Source organism: Vipera ursinii (assembly GCF_947247035.1).
Source record: "Vipera ursinii genome assembly, chromosome: 2".
In the NCBI taxonomy this organism is placed as follows: domain Eukaryota; kingdom Metazoa; phylum Chordata; class Lepidosauria; order Squamata; family Viperidae; genus Vipera; species Vipera ursinii.
Window position 1 is genome coordinate 290,954,438 of NC_139513.1, and position 22,349 is coordinate 290,976,786.

A 22,349-nucleotide genomic window follows, 5' to 3' on the forward strand; every position below is an offset into this window, starting at 1 on the left:
ACCGTTTTTCACACTTACGACCGTTGTCGCATTCCCCACGCTCACGGGATCAAAATTCGGATACTTGGCAACTCACTCAGACTTATGACGGTTGCAGTGTCCCAGGGGTCATGTGTGATCCCCTTTTGTGACCTTCCGACAAGCCAAGTCAATGGGGAAGCCAGATTCGCTTAACGACCGTGTTACTAACTTGACAGCTGCGGTGATTCACTTAACAACTGTGGCAAGAAAGGTCGCAAAATGGGGCAAAACTTCACTTCAATGTTTCACTTAGCAATAGAAGTTTGGGGGTTAGTTTTGGTCGTAACTCAAGGACAACCTGGGCATTTTCAGAAGAGGGACGATCGTTTCCGAGTATCGGGCTTTGATGTGTCTTACATCAGTGCATGGAAAAAACACAGAAAACAAACGTGAAGGTTGCAATCCTGGAGGTTTTTAAGAAGAGACTGGACTGGAATGGTCTAGGGCAGGGGTCTTCAAACTTGGCCCTTTTATGACTGGTGGACTTCAACTCCCAGAATTCCTCAGCCAGGCACGCTGGCTGAGGAATTCTGGGAGTTGAAGTCCACCAGTCATTAAAAGGGCCAAGTTTGAAGACACCTGGTATAGGGTCTCCTGTTTGAGCAGGGGGTTGGACTAGAAGACCTCCAAGGTCCCTTCCAGCATTATTTCCCCAGACCAAAGATTTGGCAAAGCCTTCATTGCAACCGAAGGAGATTATCCTATACGGCCCTGTTTCATAATGCAATCGAGTGAATATTTTTCAACCTTAGTGACTTTAAAATGGGTGGCTTTCAACTCCCAGAATTGGCTGGCTGGGAACTGAAGTCCTCCCATTTGTAAAGGTTGAAGAAGACAGAATGGACAAAATTAAGATGTTCTGATCCTGAAAAAGTCAGCAGAGTGTGGAATTTCTGCATCATGCTAAGCCATGGTTAGTTAACCAAAGAGAGGCAGCTGTGCTCACCCCACACATCAGCAAGGAGGGGGTCAGAAATGAGATACCGTGGACATTGCAACACCTGTTTCCAGGCGTTTGAAAATCCAGTTCCAGGCACTAAGGAAAATCAAATCAAATCAAATGGGATTGTTGAAAGCATTTCAAGGAGCTTGCAGCCATGGGGGCTGCACCCTTTTTTAATTCTGAATTTTAATTATTCTTGTTTTTAACTGTTTTTATTATAACACTTCTATACAGGTAGTCCTCAGTGTACGAGCACAACTGAGCCCCAAATTCTCATTGCTAAGCAAGTCAACCCCACCCCATTTTATGACCATTTTCCCCCCACTGTAGTTGTTAAATGAATCGTGCAGTTGTTAAGCAAAAATAACTTCCCCTACTGACGTTGCTTGGCGGAAGCCAGCTGGGAAGGTCACAAATGGTGATCACAAATGTCATCATAAATACAGGCTGGTTGCCACACAACTGAGACAGTGAGTTCTGGTTCCGCCTTAGGCATAAATATTGGATGGCTCTTTGGGACAATTACCAGGAGACGGTGAGTTCTAGTTCCACTTGAGGCAGGAACATTGACTGGCTGAATAAGAAATGTGAAATAAAAATAAATAAATTGTAGCGCTTCATTTTCTTTCTTTCCTTGGTGGTCTTCCTACTAAATACCAGTTCCTCTGTTAACCAGCAGATGTCGCCCTTGGCCTGCTCAGCTCAGCTCAGCCCTGGTTTTGCTTTAAGAAGCAGAATTGTTTGCAGGTGTCCCACAATCACAGCCACACCCCTTTTCACACTCAGGGCTTTATCACAGTATTGGGGTGGGGGAAACCCTTGATTTTTTTTTCTTTTTGACACTATCTGACAAGTGCTGGAACCTCCTGTCCCCATCCATGGGCCTCTTTGACTAATTCCTTAATTACAAGAAACCATAGTTTGTTGAGCTGTAGTTTACTGGATAAACCACAATTACAGAAAGCCATAGTTTGTTTAGCTATTGTTTATTGGATAAAATACAATCAGGGCTTTTTTTCTCATAGAACGCTCAGAACAGAGTTCCGGCACCTTTTTTGGATGGAACCTTGTAGGGTAGGCAAGGTGGGTTGTATGACATGTGTGAGTTCCGGCACCTTTTTCTTTTACAAAAAAAAAACACTGGCTACAATTACTGAAAGCTATAGCTTATTTAGCTGTAGTTTATTAGATAAGCCACAATTATAAGAAGATATAGTTCTGTGGAAAGTCACACACCCCCCCAGAGAAGGAAATATTAAAAGGGGAGAAAAATATATTTCCTCAAAGGATCTTAAAGAGGCAGAAAAGAATGCCCAGTTTTTTTCTTCATAGCCTCAAGTCTCCCTCCCCCAAGCAGAAACCAGCTCTGTAGAAATGCAGGTGTAAGCCATTCAGGAAGGTTGGAGCTAGAAGATTAAGAAGACAAAGACACCTAAAATCTACATACCCCACCCAAACTCTAAGACAGGACATAATAGGATTAACTCACAGAGGCCAAAGGGACACAGGTCAAAATACATGACACAGGAAATGCAAAGCCTCAAAACAGGAACAGGAAACAACTCCAAACAAAAGGCTCCAGAGGGTATAAAAACCCACTCCCTACATGTGCTCACCCCTTTTTTCTCTTTTCTGCCAGAGCCATCTTTCTGTCTGGCTCTCCTCTTCAATAAACTGCAACCTTCTTTCTAAAGCAGTCGCCATGTTGTTTATTCCCGGCTTGGACTGAGCCATGATGAAGACTTTTCCTCCAACAGTTCTTTTAGCTATAGTTTATTGGATAAACCACAGTATAAGAAGCCATAATTTGTTTAGCTTAGGTTTATTAGATGATTCACTAACCTAAACCAACACCAAGCATATTCCCATGACCAGAGAACCTGATATGTCAACCAAACTCTTACTCAATGTGCACCAAATTACTATCATTACTTGAAATAAGATAAATTTGAATTTAAGATCAGTGTCCCAAAGGAAATTTACCTAGGAAATTTTAGGTATTCTCAGGAAATCCAACTTTACTGTCACATTTTATTACATATATACAAACAGGGAAATTACATTTCATCCTAAAAATTAAAGTTCTTCAGCATTTTATTAGCTGATTATAAATAAGAGTAAATTGCATTGTTTTTAAAAGCCTGTATGTCTTTTTTTATTGAAAAGTTTTATAAAAGTTTACAATATAAACCCCAAAACCAACCCACCCTAAACCCCCCCTCTCCCTCCCCCACTTCCCAGAGCTGAGTACAGGGTTACAAATATAATAATCATAATCTAACTAACATTAACAAACTATATAGATAACCAAGTCCATAATGCGTTTTAACTCCCCTTTAACATAAATATAAACAAAAGTAAACATAATAAAAACAAATTAATATCCTAATTATTAAACAATACAATATCCAAGTTGTTAAACAATACTAATACTAAAAATAATAATATCACATAATTAAAACTAATAAAAATTCCACTATAATAAACTATTAATAATAATAATACTCTAAAATTTACTCATAGGCTAAATGGAACTTTTTAGTCCCATATTTATTCTGAATATAATCTATCCATCTTCTCCAGACCGAAATGTATCTTTCTTGTGAATGATCCTTCAAATAAGCAGAAATCTTAGCCATTTCTGCTAAATTTGACACTTTAAGCGTCCATTCTTCTATAGTAGGCAAGCAATCCTTCTTCCAATATTGCCCTACCAATAACCTTGCAGCTGTTATCAAATTCAACATCAAATTACTTTCTTTAGTATCACAACCTATAATAACACCCAATAAAAATAATTGTGGAGTAAACTTTATCTTTCTCTTGAAAATCTTTTGAATGTTCCACCAAATCTTAATCCAAAAAGCTTTTATATTTCTACAAGTCCACCAGGTATGAAAATAAGTAGTAGCATCCAAACTGCCACATCTCCAACATTTGAGCTGTCAATTAGGACACATACAAGACAACTTTTCAGGATCCATATGCCATCTATAAAACATTTTGTAAAAATTTTCTCTTAAATTTTGGGCCTGGGTAAATTTTACATTTCTAACCCAAACTACCCCTTCATGGATTACTGCCTTGTCGTGGCGAAGGGGCTTGCGTAATTCAATGAAGCTATGAGCTATGCCGTGCAGGGCCACCCAAGACGGACAGGTCATAGCAGAGAGTTCTGACAAAACGTGATCCACTGGAGAAGGAAATGGCAACCCACTCCAGTATCTTTGCCATGAAAACCCTATGGACAGTACCAAAAGGCAAAACGATATGACGCTGGAAGATGAGCCCCTCAGGTCGGAAGGCGTCCAATATGCTACTGGGGAAGAGCAGAGGGCTAGTACTAGTAGCGCCAGAAAGAATGAAGCGGCTGGGCCAAAGCCGAAAGGACGCTCAGCTGTGGATGTGTCTGGTGGTGAAAGGAAAGTCCGATGCTGTAAAGATTTTTTCTCCATAGGAACCTGGAATGTAAGATCCATGAATCAAGGAAAACTGGACGTGGTCAAACAAGAGATGACAAGACTGAACATTGACATCTTAGGTATCAGCGAACTAAAATGGACAGGAATGGGTGAATTTAATTCAGATGACCATCAGGTATACTACTGTGGGCAAGAATCCTTCAGAAGAAATGGAGTAGCCTTCATAGTCAATAAAAGAGTAGGAAAAGCAATACTGGGATACAATCCTCAAAATGACAGAATGATCTCAGTTCGAATCCAAGGCAAACCATTCAATATCACAGTAGTCCAAGTCTATGCCCCAACCACCAGTGCTGAAGAGGATGAAATTGACCAGTTCTATGAAGCACTACAGCACCTTATAGAACTAACACCAAAAAATGATGTTCTTATCATCATGGGGGATTGGAATGCTAAAGTAGGAAGCCAAAAGATAACTGGAATAACAGGCAAGTTTGGCCTTGGAGTGCAAAATGAAGCAGGGCACAGGCTGATAGAATTCTGTCAAGAGAATACGATGGTCATAGCAAACACTCTTTTCCAACAACCCAAGAGACGGCTCTACACATGGACATCACCAGATGGTCAACACAGAAATCAGATTGACTATATGCTCTGCAGCCAAAGATGGAGAAGCTCTATACAGTCAGTAAAAACAAGACCAGGAGCTGACTGTGGCTCAGACCATGAGCTTCTCCTTGCAAAGTTTAGGCTTAAACTGAAGAAAGTAGGGAAAAGCACTAGGCCAGTCAGGTATGAATTAAATCATATCCCTGTTGAATATACAGTAGAGGTGACAAATAGATTTAAGGAATTAGATCTGATAGACAGAGTGCCTGAAGAACTATGGACAGAGGTTCGTGACATTGTACAACAGGTAGCAACCAAAACCATCCCAAAGAAAAAGAAATGCAAGAAAGCAAAATGGCTGTCTGAGGAAGCTTTGCAAATAGCTGAGGAAAGGAGGGAAGCGAAAGGCAAGGGAGAAAAAGAAAGATACACCCAATTGAATGCAGAATTCCAGAGAATAGCTAGAAGAGATAAGAATGCCTTCTTAAATGAACAGTGCAAAGAAATAGAAGAAAACAATAGAATAGGGAGGACCAGAGATCTTTTCAAGAAAATTGGAGAAATGAAGGGAACGTTTAATGCAAAAATGGGCATGATAAAGGACCAAAATGGCAGGGACCTAACAGAGGCAGAAGAGATTAAGAAGAGGTGGCAAAATTACACAGAAGAACTATACAAGAATGAGCTTAACGTCCCTGATAATCACAATGAGGTGGTCACTGACCTCGAGCCAGACATCCTAGAATGTGAAGTGAAGTGGGCCTTAGAAAAGCTGAGCAACAACAAAGCTAGTGGAGGTGACAGTATTCCAGCTGAGCTATTCAAAATCTTAAAAGACAATGCAGTAAAAGTGCTACACTCAATTTGCCAGCAAATTTGGAAAACTCAACAGTGGCCACAGGATTGGAAAAGATCAGTTTACATTCCAATTCCTAAGAAAGGCAGTGCCAAAGAATGTTCAAACTATCGCACCATTGCACTCATTTCTCATGCTAGTAAAGTCATGCTTAAAATCCTACAAGCTAGACTTCAGCAGTATGTGGATCGAGAACTACCAGAAGTGCAGGCAGGATTTCGAAGAGGCAGAGGAACTAGAGATCAAATTGCCAACATACGCTGGATCATGGAGAAAGCTAGGGAGTTCCAGAAAAACATCTACTTCTGCTTCATTGACTATGCTAAAGCCTTTGATTGTGTGGATCATAACAAACTGTGGCAAGTTCTTAAAGAGATGGGAGTACCAGACCATCTTATTGGGCTCTTGAGAAACCTATATGCGGGTCAAGAAGCAACAGTGAGAACTGGACACGGAACCACTGATTGGTTCAAAATTGGGAAAGGAGTCCGGCAAGGCTGTATACTGTCGCCCTGCCTATTTAACTTATATGCAGAGCACATCATGAGAAAGGCAGGGCTAGATGAATCAAAAGTTGGAATTAAGATTGCCGGAAGAAATATCAACAACCTAAGATACGCAGATGATACCACTCTAATGGCAGAAAGTGAAGAAGAACTAAAGAGCCTCTTGTTGCAGGTGAAGAAGGAGAGTGCAAAACTTGGGTTGAAACTTAACATTAAGAAAACCAAGATCATGGCATCTGGCCCTCTCAATTCCTGGCAAATAGATGGGGAAGAAATGGAGGTAGTGACAGATTTTATTTTCCTGGGCTCCAAGATCACTGCAGATGGGGACTGTAGCCAAGAAATTAAAAGACGCTTGCTCCTGGGGAGGAAAGCCATGGCAAATCTAGACAGCACACTAAAAAGCAGAGACATCACCCTGTCAACAAAAGTGCGTATAGTCAAGGCTATGGTCTTTCCAGTTGCAATGTATGGTAGTGAAAGTTGGACCATAAGAAAGGCTGAGCGCCAAAGAATTGAGGCCTTTGAACTGTGGTGCTGGAGAAGACTCCTGCGAGTCCCTTGGACTGCAAGGCGATCAAACCGGTCAGTCCTAGAGGAGATCAATCCTGACTGCTCTTTAGAAGGCCAGATCCTGAAGCTAAAACTCAAGTACTTTGGCCACCTAATGAGAAGGAAGGACTCCCTGGAGAAGAGCCTAATGCTGGGGAAGATCGAGGGCAATAGAAGAAGGGGACGACAGAGAATGAGGTGGCTGGATGGAGTCACTGAAGCAGTAGGCGTGAGCTTAAATGGACTCCAGAAGATGGTAGAGGACAGGAAGGCCTGGAGGAATGTTGTCCATAGGGTCGCGATGGGTCGGACACGACTTCGCAGCTAACAACAACAACAACAACAAACCCAAACTACCTCCCATATATCCAATGGAATCGGTTCTTGAATATTTTGGGCCCACTTTACCATGCAATCTTTAACTAATTCCATTTCCGAATCCAATTCTATTAAAGCATTATAAATTCTCTTTATATGCGCTCGATTTTGATCTTTAATCTGTTTTACCAAATTCTCATCCATTAATGTAACACCAACCTTTTGATCTAACTTCCACCTAGCTAACAATTGAGTATACTGAAACCAAGACTGCACAATATTTTCTTGCTTTAACTCAGCTAACGATTTAAATTGCCAATCATTCCCTACCAATCTAAGTAATTCCTTATAAGAAATCCTATCCAAATTCACACCCATAGATACACCCTCTATCGCGTGTCCAGGAATCCCCCAGATTGGTATTTTATAATTTAACTTATAATAATACATTTTCCAGACACGCAATAAAGCACTTCTCAAAATATGAGATTTAAAAGCCTTGTCAACTTTTTTATCATAAATTAAGTATGCATGGCACCCATATAATAAGTCCCATCCCTCAAGATGAAGTATACTTTTATTTGTTAAATTAAGCTAATCACTAACCAGTGTTAAAACCACCGCATCATAGTATAATTTCAAATTAGGCGCCTTAAGTCCTCCTCCTTCCCGTGCGTCTTGTAAGATCTTAAATTTAATTCTTGGTTTTTTCCCCGCCCAAAGCCTGTATGTCTTTATTAAGATATAAGCAAATATAAAGATTGAGGACCATAATTGATGCTGTATAAATTATAGAATAAATGAAAAACTGTGTTAAATTTTATCCATACCGCTAGAAATCTGTTCAGATTAAGAAATTTAACAAACTCGGAAGATAAGGTTTTAAGTAAAGATAAACCTTGCTTTTGATTCTGGAACAAATCCGTAAAAAAATTATAATAGAAATGTCCTGTTTTAAAGGTAATCCCTCCCCCTCAAAAAAAGGGGGGGAGCACAAATTGCCAAAATTGGTTAACAGGTTTTTTTTTAAGTCCACTTTGAACTTTGTGTGTTTGTGTAGAAACAAATTCTGAATTAATTAAAATATTTGTAAAGCTTTTTCCAAGTCAAGCTTAACAGCAGAAAAATAGAAGTGGGTGGCTGATCCCTTCATCCTCAACTTACAACTAATTATAACCCAGATGGAGCCCAAAATTCTCGTTCAAAGTCATGCTGGGTGTAAGTCGAGGCCTCCACCTGACTGACCTGATTTTATAACCGGTTTTCTTATGTGTGTGAGAGAGACAGTTGTTAAGGAAGTGCTGCAGTCAGAAAATGAACCCTGCGGTCGCAAAGCAAATCAATGTATCCCTATGGGTGCTTTTTTGCCGGAAACCACCTGAAAAAGACCAAAACCCAGTATTAAAAAGTCATAAATTGCAGTCATGTCGGAATGCTGCAACAGGTCGTAAAACTGGTTACCAACACAATCATGTGACATGGAAGGGAATGGACCCTTGTCAAAAGTACAGACTGAGGGTTCCGTCATAACTTCAAAAGGTCATTAACTGAGGACTACCTATAAATTTGTGTTATAATTAAAATGAGGGTGAGATTCACATTCTGTCTGCTTTATGCTGTTTTGGGGTCCCATTCCCCAATGAGAGCATTGCAAATTTTTGCAAACAAGCAGTTTTCTATTTTTAAAAAAATTAATTTGGGGATTTTCTTTTTCTTTTTTTTAATCCTATATCTATATCTATATCTATATCTATTAATCCCATATATATATATATATTAATCCCATTTATATCCCGCCCTTCTCCAAAGACTCAGGGCGGCTTACAATCTAAAGCACAAATCATTGTACTTAGCAATAGCCTTCATTGCAACCTTCATTAAAAACATTTTCCCTCGTTTAACTCATTCTGTCAAGGCTGGCCACGGAGGTGTAGCTGTGTTTTTTTTTTAAATCTTGGCAACTTTATGTGGACTTTAAGTCCCAGAATTCCCCTGTCAGCACAGAATTACGGGTGTTGCAGTCCACACACCTTAAAAGTTGCCAAGGTTGAAAAACACTGGGTTATACTGTACTGGTCAAGAAAACACAGAGCCATAAAACAGGCCTCAAGTTGGTTTACGGTGGTTTACCATGGCTTACATGTGGTTACATCAAAGCTTAGCCTAATGTTGGTTTACACATGATTTGGCCCAATGCATTAATGTGATCCAAGGGGGTTGCTTCGTGTTATCCCATAAACAAGAACATAAACTATCACTGCGGTTTTTTTTTAGTTTTGCCAGCTTTGTTCATTTCTGTCTGTACATTTTCCCCTGCGGCGTTGTGTGACACATATACGAGCCATTGCCTACGTTTACATGTAGAGTTACATGTTGTGACAATTATATATTGATCCATTGCCTACGTTTTATTGCATCTTTTATGGCGGTAATTTCTGGCTTTCGTTACTGCAAAAGATTTTGGAAATAACACCGAACTAACAAATTAGCACCTAAAAACGACCCTTTTTTTCTTGAAAACGCACCATTTCAGACAAACCGCCCCCCCCTTTTCAACGACTTAATGGTTCCGTCCATTTAAGAGACGCTTAAACGCCTCCCCACCGCACAAGAGGTTGGAAAACAGAGACGGAAACCAGCCAATCCCCGAAGAAGGCTGAGTACCAGCGGCCAATGGCCGAACGCTTCCTTCCCTTAGGGGGCGTGTACCATGAAAAAACAAATTAGGCTTTGGGTCCAGCCAATGATCTTACGCTAAAAGGCGGGACTAGGCTAAACATTGGACGAGAGAGCGCTAGAGAGCGAAGGAGCGAGATACGCGTTTACAGCCCACCCAATCAGAGCGCTGGCCACGGACCCAATAAAAGCCGCCTCTCACGTAACTGGGGGCGTTGCCAAGGCCGCCTCTGACGTAACCGAGAGCGTGGCCCAAGCCGCCTCTGCGTGCGCGTGCGCGGAGAGGCGGCCGGCCGGCCTGCGCCGCCTGCCAGGGAGGCGGAAGCAGCGGCGGCGGCAGGAGGAGGAGGGTGGAGCCTACCGGGCGGAGCGTGCGCGTTCACGTCAGCGCGCGAGCGGCGTCGCCGTCACAAAAGGAAGCACCGGCAGCGGCGTCGAGGGCGCCGCCGGTGGGGAGCGAAGCGGGCCCGGGGTGCGCGGCCGCCTCGCTCGGGTGGCGCAGGCCGCGCTCGTCGCCTTCCCGCGCCCTCTCGGGCCCCGCGGCGCCGGCGGGCTCGCCTAGGGCCGCGCCCCGCACGGAGCAGGAGGATCGCGGCGGCGGCGGCGGCTGCTGCGGCGGCGGCGGGCGGGCCGGGCGGCCTAGCCCGGCCTGGCCCGCCGCGGCCGGTCCTGAGCGGCGCCCGCCTGGCCGTCCCCCGCCGCCTCGTCCTCCTCCTCCTCCTCCTCCTCCTCCTCCGCCATGGCGGCGCAGCAGCAGGTGAGCAGCTCGCAGAAGGCGCTGATGCTGGAGCTGAAGGGCCTGCAGGAGGAGCCGGTGGAGGGCTTCCGCATCACCCTGGTCGACGAGTCCGACCTGTACAACTGGGAGGTGGCCATCTTCGGGCCGCCCAACACGCTCTACGAGGGCGGCTACTTCAAGGTGAGAGGCTCCGCCCACCCCCCTAGGCCCCGCCCCGCCCCCCGACGGCGGGGGGAGGGGCCGCGCGCGCGCGCCTGGCACGGGAGGGGGCGGTTGGGGGAGGGGAGAGACACCCCCTTTGGAGGGGGACCCCCGGGCGGGAGGACTCGGAACCCCCCACCACCACCCGGGGGAGGGGCTTCTCTGGGCGCCCCCCCCCTCAGACAAGGGCTTGGCACCCCGCTTTTCTCATGAGCGGTTTTTTTCTCCCCTCCCCCTCGCTTTTCGTGAGGGAAGGTGTTTCTGGATTGGCACCCCGCTTTTTCAGGGGGGTCTTCCTGTTTTTTCACAAGCTTCTGAGGGGAAAGACGCTCCCCGGAGGCGGGGAGGGGTCTGCCCCTCCCCCAGGTTTCTCACCCTGGAGGGAGAGCTGCGCGAGGGGAAGGGGCTTCTCTGCGCGCCCCCCCACCCCCCTCCATGGGCTTTGCACCCTGCTTTTTCATGAGGGTCTCCCCGCTGTCTTAATGAGCCCCCCTCCCGCCTTTTGTAAGGGAGGGTGTCTCTGGCGCCCCATTTTTCATGAGGGTCTCCCCTCTGTCTAATGAGTCCCCCCGGGCTTTTTGTAAGGGGGGGTGTCTCTGGCACCCCATTTTTCATGAGGGTCTCCCCGCTGTCTTAATGAGCCCCCCCTCCTGCTTTTTGTAAGGGAGGGTGTCTTTGGCACCCCATTTTTCATGAGGGTCTCCCCGCTGTCTTAATGAGCCCCCCCTCCTGCTTTTTGTAAGGGAGGGTGTCTTTGGCACCCCATTTTTCATGAGGGTCTCCCCGCTGTCTTAATGAGCCCCCCCTCCTGCTTTTTGTAAGGGGGGGTGTCTCTGGCACCCCATTTTTCATGAGGGTCTCCCCGCTGTCTTAATGAGCCCCCCCTCCCGCCTTTTGTAAGGGAGGGTGTCTCTGGCGCCCCATTTTTCATGAGGGTCTCCCCGCTGTCTTAATGAGCCCCCCCTCCTGCTTTTTGTAAGGGAGGGTGTCTTTGGCGCCCCATTTTTCATGAGGGTCTCCCCGCTGTCTTAATGAGCCCCCCCTCCCGCCTTTTGTAAGGGAGGGTGTCTGGCGCCCCATTTTTCATGAGGGTCTCCCCGCTGTCTTAATGAGCCCCCCCTCCCGCCTTTTGTAAGGGAGGGTGTCTCTGGCGCCCCATTTTTCATGAGGGTCTCCCCGCTGTCTTAATGAGCCCCCCCTCCCGCCTTTTGTAAGGGAGGGTGTCTCTGACACCCCATTTTTCATGAGGGTCTCCCCTCTGTCTAATGAGTCCCCCCAGGCTTTTTGTAAGGGAGGGTGTCTTTGGCACCCCATTTTTCATGAGGGTCTCCCCGCTGTCTTAATGAGCCCGCCTTTCGTAAGGGAGGGTGTCTCTGGTGCCCCATTTTTCATGAGGGTCTCCCCGCTGTCTAATGAGCCCCCCCTCCGGCTTTTTGTAAGGGAGGATGTCTCTGACGCCCCATTTTTCATGAGGGTCTCCCCTCTGTCTAATGAGTCCCCCCGGGCTTTTTGTAAGGTAGGGTGTGTCTGGCACCCCACTTTTCATGAGGGTCTCCCTGCTTTGTTGTCTCTACTTTGGCACACACCCCTCCCCACTTTACACGGTTCCCCCTGCTGTGGCTTTTTTAAGGTTAGGGTCTCCCCGCTTTTCATGAGGGTCTCCCTGCCTTTCCATCCCACTTTTCGTGGCCGTCTCCCCCGCTTTGGCACCCCCCTTTTTCATGAGGGTGTGCCCATTTTTCTGGGTTTGTGCCCCCCTTTGGGGGGTTCTCCCCAGCTTTGAGCCCCCTTTTCAAGGAGGGTCTCCCCTCTTTCCACAAGCGCTTTCCTGGGTTTGCAGCCCGCTTTTTTTTTTTTCATGGCGGTCTCTCATTTGGACATCCCACTTTTTAATGAGGGTCTCCCTACTTTGGCTCCTCACTTTACATGAAGGTCTCTTCATTTTTCATGAGGGCCTCTCCGGGTTTGCACCCTTTTTTCTAACGAGGCGGGCCCCCCAGCTTTTCGTGCGGTCTCCCCACTTCGGCACCCTGTTTTTCCCAAGGGTTTCCCTGTTTTTCATGAAGGGCCTTCCCCGGTTTGCAGCCCATTTTTAATGAGGGTCTCCCCTCTTCGTGAGGGACACTCTGGTTTGGCACCCCACTTTTCACGGCGGTCTCCCCTCTTTGGCTGCCCGTTTTTGATGAGGGTCTGCCTGCTTGGCGCCCCGCTTTTTCAGCGGGTCTGCCCTCTTTTCATGAGGGTCCCCCTGGTTTTGCACCCCAGTTTTCATAGTAGTCTCCCCACTTTGGCACCCTGGTTTTCATGAGGCCTGCTCCGCTTCTGTACCCTGCTTTTTATGAGGGTCTCCCCCCTTTTTGCACCCCACATTTCATGACTGTTTCCCTGCTTTGGCCCGTTACTTTGATGAGGGTCTTCTTGCATTCAGGGGCGCCTTTTCTTCTTGCTTTGTTCCTCAGAGACTTCCTTCTCTTCCCCCCCCTCCCCAACCCGTGCATTTCAATGAGAGAGGAGGGGCTGTGTCTGGTCCTCTTAGCTCCCCCCCCCCCAATTTCCCCCCTTCTCCTGAGGCCACCTGGGGAAAACCCAGCAGCTGTGGAGGGTTGGAGCCCAGTCCTTCAGAGCCCCCCCCCTTCCTGCTTTTCAGGGCCTTTTCTCCCCCTGCATTTCTGGCCGGCTGGTATCTTGCAAGGAAAGAGAACCAAATTCTTAATTTAATCTTCCGTATTATCTTTTTCTTTTCTTTTTTTAACCTTTTTATCAACTGTGCAATCCTATATAGGCGGTATTTAAATTTAATAAATAAAAATAAAACCAGCTCCAGTTCTCCTCCCCCCCCCTCTCCAGCCCCGGGGAGACAAAAGGATGGAATCCTCCCTGCCTTTGGTTGAAAGGCACCCAAAATGGAGAATTATCTAGATAGAATCCAAATTACTTGTCATGCTGCCCAGAGTCGCTTTATATGTGTGAAAGAAAGTTTATCTCACGTATTATCTCACACTTTATATGCGAGATGAGCCGCATATAAATGTAATAAAAATAAATATGTAAAAATCAGAATGCTGTTGGGAGGACCGGCACTGGGAATGCAGAATGCACCCTTCTCATGTGAAGAAGTAGCTTGCTTTAGGAACCAAAAGTGGACAGGTATTTCTCTCTGCGTTTACCTGGAGCGTTTTGGATGTTGAAAAGGATCCTTCACGGAACACTCACCTAATTTGTGTGTCCAGTAAATAATAATGGACATTTTCTAATCTGAATTTGTATTGGAGGAGGGACTGAATGCCTCGTGTTTTAGAAGCAAATGTGAATAATTTAATTCAGGGGTGGAAAACACTGGCCCTTTGATGGCTTGTGGACTTCAACTCCCAGAATTCCTGGCTGGCTCAGGAATTCTGGGAGCTGAAGTCCACAAGTCATCAAAGGGGCCATAGTTCCCCGCCTCTGTTTTTTTAATTAATTCTTTTCAACGGAAAGATTTTCCAAATCAGGAGCAACAGGTAGGAGGAAACTGGAAAAAAAGTTAAAAAGCAGTGACCTATTTTTATGAGGGTCACCCCACTATTTTTTTTAATCTCCAGATGTGTAGGCCTTCTTGCTCCTGTCATTTGTCAATCTGGGCAATTTATCTGGCGCTGCACTGCCTGTATTTAAGGCAGGTGGGTTAACTGTCGATGTAAAATGTTAGGGAAATGAATGCTTTTTTTTTAATCCTAGGGTTGTAAAAGTGTGGAGGCAAATATTTTTTGCCATGCACTGATTTCATTTGGAGAGGGAAGTTGTTGAATGCTGTATTTGCAGTGAAATGGTAAATAAATGAACTTTTAGAATGTGCTTTGCAAATTCTGGTAAAATACCTTGATACCCTATTAAGTGAAAAATACCCTTATTACTTGAAAATTATTTTAAGTATTTTATACATATGTGTGTATTGTCATAGGCAAGGTAATAGTGGTCCTTTGTGGGGTGGTTCTGATGAATAGTTGGTTGGATTTTGCCTGCTTACTTTATGAATATATTTTAAGGCAGGACTTGTGGACGTCAACTCCCAGAATTCCCCAGCCAGCACGGGGAAGCCTGGGATTTGAAGGCCACAAGACTTAAAGTTGCCAAGACTGGACACTCCATTTGTTCTGAATGCACAGGGACCTCAAACAATGATTCAAATATATCTTGCAGTATCCTCCCTCTAACTACTGCCTAAAGTAGATATGTTTGAGACTGAACTCATAAGTTATAAGCCTGTTGTGTTCTTGTTACTGGATTATATTTGCTTCATTTTCAGTGTAGCTAAATACTGGCTGATAGCTGTACTGTAAAAACTTGGATTGGGTTTAATTTTAGAGCCGTGAATCGCAGAATGGATTGTCACTGGTTATAGGACTGCAACTTGCTGATTTAATGCGAGTTTTACAAGCTGACATATGTGTTTCTCCTTATTCAAAACCCTTAAAAGTAATGCCAGAAGATAATAAACGAGGATTGTCAATGGCCACACCCCACACTAGGGTGTGGGTGAAATAAGCAGAGAAGGGGAACTGAGAATTGGGGGTTTCAGAGGATAGGGCTAAACACTCAAAGGTAGGCTTGCAGTATATTTGGAGCCTATGACTTTTTCGCTCAGCTTGTCACAGCAGCTCAGTGTCCAAGAAATTCCATGAAACCATAAACCTCTCTTGCACATCTCTCCTGTGGAGATGCCAGCGGGAGGTTTTCAACCCACAGAGGAGCAGTAGTTATCCTAAAGTGGTTGTAAACATAAGACCGAGGTATGATGGCTTGAAGCCCATGGAGAGACAACCCATAGACATGAAAAACAGCTTTTTAAAAAGTCAGCATGGTGAGCCTTGTGTCCTGAATATGAAACTTCATGTATTTGTAGACAGCAAACAGAACTGAAATGCCTGGTCCAGATCCTCTCTACTCCTGGCATATTATGGGAGGCAGATTAGGAACGTAATTGTTCAGCTGGATGAAACCCAGGCCCACCAAGGCAGGTATCTTTTCAACAACAGGCAGCTGAATGCATGCAGGGACAGGGTGGGGATGAATGACCTTGGTTGTTTTTCCAGAGCATCTGGTCTCCAGAAAGACACTGCTTTTACCTGGGCAACAAAATTCCATTTAACTCTGTGCTTAGAACCATGTAGAGGGTGGTTTTCTTCAGTCCTTCTTAAAAAAAAAGTAAATGTATTCTGGAGACCATCACTGCAACTATTGGACCTGATGCAAATAAAATGCAGAGTGCACTAATTCACACAGTAATTGCACTAATTCACACAGTAATTGTAGCTCCCTAGGAAATTAAGAGACTCAACTGAAATTTTCTGGAAGATTTTTAAAAGATGGGTGATGTTACCTGGTTAGGGTCATGAAACGTCTGCAAGAAAACCACCAAGCTCAAGAGAGCTCCAAGGACCCCATGCTCCTGGTCCTTCTCCTCCTCCTCTTCACTGCAGATCCCACTCTTTTCTCGCACTTATGATGTTCCCTAGTTGGGTAATGAAACATCTGCAGGAAAAACACCAAGCTCAGACAGCACCCAAGGGCCCCCCATTTCAAACCTGAGCTACAAATATTCTCCTTTAAAGCAATGAACAGCATAAAGAATATATACAGTAAACCTGTTATTTTGATAAAGAGCAAGCATTTAAAGTCAAATGGAGCACAGGATCTTTCCTAGAAAAATATGCAGTAGGAAATCTGGTTGTATCTTTCTGGGTTTTTCACAAGTGCAGTTCCACAACTTAGAAGGCCCTCGTGGCCTCTGAGGATCCCTGCGTCCTTCCTTTGAAGAATTTCTTACCTGTTTTTGAACATTTCTCCATTATTCTTCCGTATGAATTAGTTTCTGAACAGAGGAAAACATTTTTCTTTCTTTTTATTGAAAAGTTTTATAAAAGGTTACAATATTATAGAGCCTTGGTGGAGCAGTGGGCTAATGACTCCTTAAGTAACACCAGCTGCCTGCCATTAGTGCAGGTTCGCATCCCACCAGGCTCAAGGTTGACTCAGCCTTCCATCCTTCCGAGGTAGGTAAAATGAGGACCCAGATTGTTGGGGGCAATTAAGCTGACTTTGTAATAATGCCGCTTGGGGGTGTGTGTGTGTGAAAGCCCTAATAAACAGGCATATACATAGAATGAAGGCTACTGCTAAGCTTGTAAGCTGCCCTGAGTCTTCGGAGAAGGGCGGGATATAAATGGAATTAAAATAAAATAAATAAAATAAATATCCCCTTCCCAACCCCCCCCAACCCCCCTCCCCCACTTCCCAAAGCTGATTACAAGGGTTACAAATATATAGTAATCATAATCTAACATTAATCAACTATATAAAAAACCAAATACATAATACACTTTAACCCGCCTTTAACATAATTACCAACACTCTGAAATACCCAACTTCTAGAAAAAATTCAAATTATAACAATAACAACCTAAAATTTACTCGTAAGCTAAATGGAACTTTTTAGTCCCATATTTTTTTCTGAATATAATCTATCCATCTTCTCCAAACCAAAATGTATCTCTCTTGTGAATGATCTTTCAAGCAAGCAGAAATCTTAGCCATTTCTGCTAGATTTGACATTTTTCTTCATTGGTTGTCTTTCACTGCCATGATTCAAAGGGAAAAAGTGGCCATTCTGGAATCAGTAGCTCGGACGCATCAGCTTCGGTAGCTTTTTGAACATGAGACATGTGCACAGACACTAATGCTATGACTTAAAAGGATTATTTTTACAGCGTTTCAGGAAATTTATAAAGCAGCCTGATCTGTTTCCCAGACCTGTAGGAAAAAATGGCCTACCGTGTACTGCTTTCTTGCTCCTGGGACAATAGAATGTGAGCGCCCGATAAAACCAGTTTTATTGGACTTCAGACCAGCAGTCAAGGAAGCAAGACCCCAGTCAGGAAACTGCCAAAGAGCCATCAGTAAACAGCCCAATCAAAGAATCCCTAAGACCACTCATCCACCCACCCACCCACTCACTCACTCAGACAGGCTTAAGACCTCAGGATATAAATTGACAGCAAACCACACTCCTTACTAGCACTGATGTCACCTAGAAAGGTCTGCAAGAAAACAAGCAACAAAAACAAGCGGATAATAATACAGGTGCTTTTCGATTTATAACCACAAGGGATCCCCAAAATTTCTGTTGTTTAGTGAGATTTTATTTATTTATTATTAAATTTTTATACCGCCCTTCTCCCGAAGGACTCAGGGGCGGTGTACAGGGCAATAAATATCAAAATATAAATACAAAAGTTAAAAGAAGTTAAAAGAATTAAATAATCATGCCCAATATAATACAATGCTTAAAACTATGTTAAAATTAGATCCAACCATAAACCCATCAAACCAGGCCAGATTGTTCAAATAAATAAGTTTTTAAATCGCGCCGGAAGGAGCGAAGGTCGGGGGCCATCCGGAGCTCAACCGGCAAGCGGTTGAGATAGTTATTAGGTGAGTTTTGCCTCAATTTTACAACCATTCTTGCCATAGTTGCTAACTGAATCACTGCAGTTGTTAAATTAGTGGCAGGGTTCCCCGTTGACTTTGCTTGTCAGACGGTCACAAAAGGGTCACGTGACCCCAGGACACTGTGACCCTCCTGAGTAGTTGCCAAGTGTCTCAGTTTTTTTGGTCAGGGATGCTGCAATGGTCGTTAGTGTGAAAGATGGTCACGAGACGTTTTCAGTACTGTTGCAACTTCAAACGCCCACCAAAGAAATGGTTATAAGTCAAGGACTACCTGCAGTTACATTTGGGACGCTATTTTCAACCATAAACTGGGTAGCAGTAAGTCTCTTTTGTGTTTTGTACGCCCCCTGTTCTTATTCCAATCCATTTTTGAGGCAAGCTTAACCTAGATAACAAATTCGGCAGCCTTAGGAATGGGCTACTGGAAAGAAGCCGATGAAAGAATTTAGAATTCACCCTAGAGTTAATTGTGGCTAGCCTGAAAGAGCAGTGTCCCTTCCTTTGGCAGTCTTGAAGGAAAAAAAGAGAAGCTCAAAGGCTAATTGGGATTACGTGCCTTTTCCCAAGTAGATCTGTTGATGGCCAGTACCAGCTACAGCCTTTCCAAAGATTAACACGGTGTGACACGGCTATTCTTTGGCACAAGGAATGAATGGTTGTAGGCTCTCAGTGTAGCTTGTTCCGGGTTTTAAAAGATTCGTACTGTCACATGCGTATAGTCAAGGCTATGGTTTTCCCAGTTGCAATGTATGGCAGTGAAAGCTGGACCATAAGAAAGGCTGAGCGCCAAAGAATTGAGGCCTTGGAACTATGGTGCTGGAGAAGACTTCTGCGAGTCCCTTGGACTGCAAACCGGTCAGTCCTAGAGGAGATCAACCCTGACTGCTCTTTAGAAGGCCAGATCCTGAAGCTGAAACTCAAATACTTTGGCCACCTAATGAGAAGGAAGGACTCACTGGAGAAGAGCCTAATGCTGGGAAAGGTTGAGGGCAAGAGAAGAAGGGGACGACAGAGAATGAGGTGGCTGGATGGAGTCACTGAAGCAGTAGGCGTGAGCTTAAATGGACTCCAGAAGATGGTAGAGGACAGGAAGGCATGGAGGAATGTTGTCCACAGGGTCGCGATGGGTCGGACACGACTTCGCAACTAACAACAACAACTGTCACATTGGTTTCTGTTAACCTGCTGGGAAAACAAATTCTCAAAAGGTTAGGATGGCATTACACAGTGAACAGTTTCGATGTGTTCCTGCAGGTAGAAATCAAGGATGGCTGCGGCCTTCTAACGTTGATACAGGTAGTCCTCGACTTATGACTACAATTGAGCCCCAAATTTCTGTTGCTAAGCGAGACAGTTAAGTGAGTTTTGCTCCATTTTTACGATCTCTCTTGCCACACGGTTAAGTGAATTGGCACAGGGGTTAAGTTAGTAGCTCAGTCGTTAAGCAAATCTGGCTTCCCCACTGACTTTGCTTGGGGGATTGCATGACCCCGGGAGACTGCAACTGTCATAAAGGTGAGTCAGTGGTCATTCATCCGAATGTAAATAACTGACCACGGGGATGCTGCAGTGATCATGAGAAAGGGTCATAAGTCCCTTTTTTCAGTGCCGTTGTAACTTTGAATGGTCCCCAAATGAACTGTTGTAAGTTGAGGATTACCTGTAGTTAAAACTGAGGAGGTCTGTTTTAAATGGGTTTGGCACCTGGATTCCCAGGAATTCTGGTAGTTGAAGTCCACAAGCTTGGAGACTTGTGCTTTTTCCCAGCCAGGAAAAAACTGAAAGACTACTTCTCCTCTCCTCTCCTCTCCTCTCCTCTCCTCTCCTCTCCTCTCTTCTCCTAAGATGGATTTACTCAACTCCAAGCTTCTCATTCGAATCTCCTAGAACAGGGGTCCCCCGGTACCGGGCAGTAGCAAACCAGCAACCGGTCCGCACAAACAAACAGCCCCATCTGTGAGATGCAGGCAGCACACAAAACCACACACACTCTGATCTGTGGAAAAACCTTTTTCCACAGAACCGGTGCCCGAAAGGCTGGGGACCTCTGTCCTAGGACGTCCTCCCCCAAATCTCTTTCCCAAAGCGATTGGACAACCTTTTGTCTGAAATTATATAGGGTTTCCTGCTTGAGCAGGGGGTTGGACTAGAAGACCTCCAAGGTCCCTCCCAACTTTCTTATTCTGTTATTTAGGACCCCTCCGTCCTGAAGAACCCCATGCTTATTTATTCTACAGTAATCCGTGAACCATAGAGTGGGATTTGCAGCACCAGCAGAAGGGACTTTGTTCCGGAGATCAGTTGCCAAGAAGCTGTCTTGGGAGCTCATTTGGACTGGCCCTGAGCACCCTAGGCGAAAGTCACTACACCCGGCTGTCCTCCCAAACCTTGCCTGGGTGCCGGAGGAAATCCTTGCCAGCTGGTTGAAGAAATCAGAATCTCTTTAGTGCTTTGCCAGCCGGTATCTTTTTCAATCAGTCAGAATAGAGCTGGAAGGGACCTTGGAAGTCTTCTCGTCCAACCCCCTGCTCACTTTATTTCTCTAAAAAAGCACCCACAACTTCTGGAGGCAACTTCTGTTCCACCGGTTAATGGCTCTCACTGTCGGGAAGTTTCTCCTTAATTCCAGGTTGCTTCTCTCTCTGATCAGTTTCCGACCGTTGTTTCTTGTCCTGACCTCTTTTGCTTTGGAGAATAATTTGACCCTCCCTCTTCTTTGTGGCACCCTCTCAAATACTGAAAGACTGCTATCATGTCCCCCCTCCCCCCAGTCCTTCTTTTCTCTAGACTGGCCATACCCAGTTCCTGTAACCGTTCTTCATTTGCTGTAGCCTGCAGTCCTTTAGTCATCTTAGTTGCTCTTCTCGGCACTTTTCCCCCCCAAAGTCTCAACATCTTTTTTGTAACGTGACTGAAACGGGATGCAGTGTTCCAGATGTGGCCTTACTAAGGCTTTATGAAGCGGTACTAATACTTCACGTGGTTTTGATTCTCTTGCCTTTCCCATTCTCACACAGAGAAGGCCTCCTCAGAGTACCGTCAGCTAGGCCAGGGTTTTTCAATCTTGGCCCCTTTAAGACGGGTGGACTTCAACTCCCAGAATTCCCCAGCCAGCATTGCTGGCTGAGGAATTCTGGGAGTTGAAGTCCACCCGTCTTAAAGAGGCCAAGGTTGAAAAACGCTGAGCTAGGCAATGTCGGCTGGCGACCCCCAGGGGGAGGGCCTTCTCTGTGGGAGCGCCAGTCCTATGGAATCAGCTCCCCCCTGAGCTTCGGATGGCCCAAAACCTCCAATCCTTTCGCCGCGGCCTCAAAACACTCCTATTCCACCAGGCTGACCTGGACTGACAGGCACTTTAATTAATTATATTTACAATTTTTAATTTATTTTTAGTTTTTAATTTTAATTTATTGCACAGATGATTTTAATTTTATTTTTATCTTAATTTCTGTACTTATTATATGTTCTGTTGTTAGCCGCCCTGAGTCCTTTGGGAGATAGGGCGGGATATAAATCCCGTTAATAAATAAATAAATAAATAAATTTAGGTTGGTGTCTTCGCCTGCTTCTGTTTAATGCTGCTGCTCCTCTGCATTTGTAGTCTCTTCCCTACTCTTGCAGCGCTTCTGCTAAATTAACCAAATCCTCGCTCTCCCTGGATGTAGAGCAAAAGGATTCAGGTGTGATTTCTGAAACTGAAGATGATGCATCTAGTAAAAGCAGCATCAAGAGATACAACCATGAGGCTGGAAGGAGACCTTGGAGGTCTCCTAGTCCAACCCATCGCCCAAGGCAGGAGTCTTCATCCCATCCTAGACAAATTGTTGTTGCCCAATCTTTTCTCTGGGTGGCAAAGCTGTTCCATTGCTGAATCATTCTCACCGGTCAGGAAATTTCTCCCTAGTTCCATGTTGCTTCTCTCCTTGGTTAGTTTCCATCCGTTGCTTCTTGTCCTGCCTTCAGGCGCTTTGGAGAATAGCTTGACTCCCTCCTCTTTGGGGCAGCCCCTGAGATATTG

At 44.9% G+C, this 22,349-nt stretch overlaps 1 protein-coding gene across 1 annotated transcript in view; it reads left to right on the forward strand.

Moving 5' to 3' along the window:
* TPGS2 (tubulin polyglutamylase complex subunit 2) overlaps positions 1–22,349 on the forward strand; it is a 409,136-nt gene that overhangs the window by 245,912 nt on the left and 140,875 nt on the right. The window lies entirely within an intron of this gene.